General features: G+C 38.4%; 1 protein-coding gene across 1 annotated transcript in view; it reads left to right on the top strand.

Annotated features, from left to right (window-relative positions):
* Positions 1–5,319, top strand: part of LOC107715547 (contactin-5-like) — a 248,178-nt gene that overhangs the window by 9,746 nt on the left and 233,113 nt on the right. The gene's annotated exons all lie outside the window — the stretch shown is intronic.

Raw genomic sequence — 5,319 nt, 5'->3', positions numbered from 1 at the left:
ATGCAACGCAGCGCGTAAAAAGAAAGTATAAGTCATTATAATCAGTAATTATGTCCCCACTAGATGCAACAAATGCCTAGTTTATAATGGGTTTTATTTGTTTTGTCTCGTCGCGCCAGGACACGGCATCACAGTATGGTAAGGGGCGTAACATTTCCGTCACACGCTTGAGGAATTCGGCCAATCACAATGCACTAAATAGCTGGCCAATCAGAGCACACCTCACTTTTCAGAACGCTGAGCTTTGAAAAAATCGACTCGTTTCAGAAAGGCGGGGCATAGAGGAGAAACAATAATGTACAGTATGTAGAAAATAATGTGTTTTTTGAACCTTAAACCGCATAAACACATTTCATTACACCAATTACACAAAATAATGTTCTTTTTTAGCAACGTCATATGACCCCTTTAACATATTATGACAGTGTATCGTGTCATATACTGTTATAAAATTACTCATACAGTGACATAAGTTTTTGGTCATACCGCCCACCCAACCTAAAGGTTACTGAGATGAACCAGCGGTCCAGAGATCAGGGCTAATTGAAAGTGACAGATGCACTGTGAGGCTTGAGGAAACTGTGTCAACACGCAGAGGGAAAACCAGCAGCGTTTTCCTGAGATAAGATAATAGGACCTGGAGGGCTTTTCACTGACTGAGAAATGCAACTAATAAAATGAAAATGGACAAGAATGTCTGCAGGATTTCTTGCAGCAGGAGCCTTAAGTAAAGATCTTAAAAGTAATGTTCCGGGCAGTTGCTTATGCTGTTGTTTATAATCCACGCATTAGGTGTATATTCTGATTCATGAAATAATTTAATATCTGCTCATGCATTTGAGAGATCATCTAACCTCGGTGATATGTCATTTAAAACGTGTTCTTAGTTTTACAGTGCTGGTAATATATTTGAATATATTGTGAGATATATTGATATATTGTGAAAGAACTGAAGAGTCTTATAATGGCTAAGAGTAGATTAAGTCTGTCGGTGTTGCAGTAGGTTTTAGTCTGTCTGTGCCTGGTTAGTAGACTCGATTTTATTTGTCTAGACAGACTGCATTGTAGTATTTGTGAGTGTACGCCTATGCAAATAAAGTCATCTTTTAGTAGATGTATGCAATTAAAATACCGTCTTTCTCTTGCTGGGAAATGGAACAACAATATTGATGACTCATCTTGGACGCATTAAGATGCTTAGCCAATAGAACATTCAGTAGAATGATACAGTACAGAGTTATACATTCAACCCGCCACTGACCTGATGCTTCAACAGTCAGAAGACGGTAGCTCAGAGCTACAAACTCCCGAACAAATAATTAGACAGCTTGTCATTCAGACACATCGACTCTTTCCTGATGATGACCACAGGCCTCTTCATCAGAGCTGTCACTCTCAGTTCTTGACACAAATATATATGACCTTATTTCAAAATATTGTTTCCCTATCTGATTCTTGTAGGTCTGCATGCCTTGGTGATTGCATCAATAATTGAATTCTGAATTTTTATTTATTTTTTTTATCACAAAAGGGATAGCACAAAAAGGACTGAAATTATGTTTGTTTGCCTATTTTATGTGGGGGTTTTTATTGTCTTCACTGAGTAAATCTTCATTTTTGGATTATGGTTTGGCTTAGCAGCCTACATGTGCTGTGTGCCTGTGTTTGAAGACATCTTGACCTTGTCAAGATGCTGTAAGTGTGTCTATTCTTGTATAGTAGCTTTTCAGTTCTTTTGGTTCTTTTTGTCTTGCTTGCTCGTTTTGAAGATGCTCATTATATGATAAAAATGGAGAATAACTTAGATTTAGAGTTCTCTGACTCAAGTCTTTGACTGAGAATCAATCATTTTAGATTTTTTTCTTAGACCAGACAAGTTCATGGCATATCTGATGATAAATGAATGTCTCCATGCCTACATATGTGGTCATCAGGGGTTGAGTATAGATGGGAAAGGGTAGATGTGTATATTATTTGCGGTTGGTGGCTGGTTCAATTTAAGTGTATTCTGTGCTTTTAACTGGTAGGTTACTAGACTTGATAGTCTTTCTGTTGTAGATAGTTGTGAAAACAGCGATTCTCAAGCTTGTTCATGGTCCAGATTGAGAAACACTAATCTAACACTCTACACAGGTGTTAGTGATTCCTCAAAGTGCATGGTTTTATTTTGTTCTGCTTTTTATTGCCATAAAATTGGATGTCACTTAGCCAATGGTCAAAATGGTTTATTAATCTGCTAGAATTGTTGGCTTGCTTCTTCCATAAAGCATTTAGTGAATAAGACATTGAGAAATAAAGTCAAATTGTGTTAAAGGGTTAGTTCACCCAAAAATGAAAATTAGCCCATACATTACTCACCCTCAAGTCATCCTAGGTGTATATGACTTTCTTCTTTCAGACGAATCCAGTCGGGAGTTATATTAAAAATTGTCTTTGATCTTTCAAGCTGTTTTATGGCACTCAGCGGGTGTTGCATGCTTCAGTCCAAAACAAGTTAAATAAAAAGCGCCCATCCATAAAAAAAAGTGTCTCACACAGCTCCGGGGGGGTGAACAAAGGCCTTCTGTAGCGAATCGATGCATTTTTGTAAGAAAAATATCCATATTCAAAACGTAATAATCACTTTAATGTAGCTTGCGCTCACTGTTGTAAAGGGAAGCATTTCCGGGGGCGGATGACGTATGGAGGTCGGATTTGCGTTAGACTTTCCGCGATAGACGGTGCTGACGGTGATACCGGTGTTAAGCCGCAACACCGGTTACATCACTTGCCCACCGCGTCACCGACCCCCACCGTCGTTTTGATTTTTTATAGTAATAAAAATAATTTAGTTCAGTAAAAGAACAGACACTACAATTAAAAAATGAACGTGGCTGCTCCATGCAGCGTGCCGAATGACAGTTGCATCACAGATCAGATTTTATTTCTCCAGTGAGGAGCAGACAAGAAGAGTGGGGTGAGACAAACAAGACGATCGCGGATGAATTAGTTTCGAAACGAAATGCAAAAGCACCTGTTTGGCAGAAGAATGTCGGAGGATTTCGATATAAGCCAAGAGGAGACTGGTTTTCCTTTGCTAAAGTAAGGAAACTTTGCTTCCTTTGCTCCTGTTAACAAACGTTGGTTTTCACGACACTCACTGGCGCATGCACATCGCTGACCTCAGAGGTCATCTGCCCGGAAATGCTTCCCTTTACAACAGTGAGCGCAAGCTACATTAAAGTGATTATAATGTTTTGAATATGGATATTTTTCTTACAAAAACGCTTTGATTCGCTACAGAAGGCCTTTGTTCACCCCCCGGAGCCATGTGAGACACTTTTTATTTTAATGGATGGGCGCTTTTTATTTAACTTGTTTTGGACTGAAGCATGCAACACCCGCTGAGTGCCATGAAACAGCTTGAAAGATCAAAGACAATTTTTAATATAACTCCCAACTGGATTCGTCTGAAAGAAGAAAGTCATATACTCCTAGGATGACTTGAGGGTAAGTAATTTTGGGCTAATTTTCATTTTTGGGTGAACTAACCCTTTAATGTTTAAATCTTAATTACAGTTCAAGTCAAAAATTCTGTGTAGAATTTAGTTCATTGTGTTTTTTTATGTTCATTTATTGGTTGAGTTCTTGACACTTGACTAAGGTAGAGTATACCACAAGACTACTTGTGAAAGTAAAAATTCTTACATTTCATATAAAGCACCTATAACATCTTCTACAAATGATTTAACAAAGATTACTAAAATATATAGAGAGTCAACAGATGTTATTAAGCGCTCTGAACCAGAAGGAAGCTCCCAGTGCTCCCTGAGAGCACAATTTTTATGATTATTTTAGAGTAAGGCTTTAAAGGTAAACAAAGAGGATTTTTGACTTGCCTGGAAAGTAGGCTAACTTTTAAACACACATCTATACTGCAAACTCTAAGTATAAGAGGCACTCTAAGGTCTAAACTAACCTCTCTAACCATTCACATGGGAAACTGCATTGAAAAGTCACTCCATCTTCTGTCGCAAACAGTTATTTCCAGGCAGAAGATGCCACGGAGGGGAGGTGAACCTGGTCGCTTGCCCAGAAATGCAGTTCACTTTCTGACCTAATGATATTTGGCTCAGACTGGTACATCTGCAGTATCAGAGTCTCATGGCTTCAGCATATGTTGGCTTATTGTATGGACAATCCCAAAGAGGATTCTGTTTTGGGCTTGTTGATTCATGTTTGTTTTCTTATCGGATAAAATGATCCGACTCAGTTGAGCACACACATTTTTTATTCACATTTTTAGAATTTATGTTATATTATTTATCGTTATTCTATGTGATATCCCAAAATGCCCATAAAAAGGTGGATGGAAACACCTGTTGTAACATCTGTATCAAAATATGCAATGTAGTTAATAGTACATTTTTCAAATTTTCAAATCAAGGTGAATGCTGTTTGCATCATATTTTACTCATATAATCTGATGTGATTTGAGTGAAACTGCATATTTATTGAGAAAAATGTAGGGCAGGCCTTAATTGTATTTGTCAAGAATTGATTGGATTGTGAAAAATGGTATACCAGAATGAAGGCAGGTGGTTTGAGGGGAGGGATTAAAATGTGGGATTCAGAATCATTCAAACAGGAGGTCAAAGTTTATCTAATCGGCAGTTAACCCCTGCTTGTAGATGACTTAATTTCCCCATTATGCCAGCAAAGAAAAGCTGTTTCTCCATTTATGCTGTGAAAACAGTGCTTCTCAACCTTGTTTGTGTACCAGAATTCAGAAACACTAATCTGACACACTTGCATATGTGTTAGTGACTCCTCAAAGTGCATGATTTTATTTTGTTCTGCTTTTCATTGCCCCAAAATTGGATGTCACTAAGCCAATGGTTAAAAATACAAAAATCGTCCATTTCTTTTCTGAAATGATGCCTTTGGCTACATAGATGTTTCTTGATCTGCTAGAATTGTTAGTTTGATGAACGAGATATTGAGAGCTTAACGTTTATCTGATTGGCTCTGGAGTATAATATGTACTAGGGTTGGGCGATGTCTACCAAATTGGCATCGGACGATGTCTACAGTGAAACATTGTGATGGACGATGACATCGGGGGGCGGGGTTAGGGTGTGTGCCCGAAGCGTGAATCCGTATGCAGAAAGGCACGGAAAACAAATAACGCGTTCTACAGAGCCACTAAAGGGACATGGTTAGGCGCTTGCTAGCGGTAAACTGTTACGTTACAGTACATGAAAGTTCACTTACCACATACACAGAGTAAGGAGAAATGTCTGATAGGACGATGGCGAATGATTTGCAGATCCTGAGCAC

Source organism: Sinocyclocheilus rhinocerous, unplaced genomic scaffold (genome assembly GCF_001515625.1).
Source record: "Sinocyclocheilus rhinocerous isolate Xijiao unplaced genomic scaffold, SAMN03320098_v1.1 scaffold29, whole genome shotgun sequence".
NCBI classification, from domain to species: Eukaryota; Metazoa; Chordata; class Actinopteri; order Cypriniformes; family Cyprinidae; genus Sinocyclocheilus; species Sinocyclocheilus rhinocerous.
Note: the sequence above shows the minus strand (reverse complement) of the source record. Positions and strands in the feature narration are given on the sequence as shown.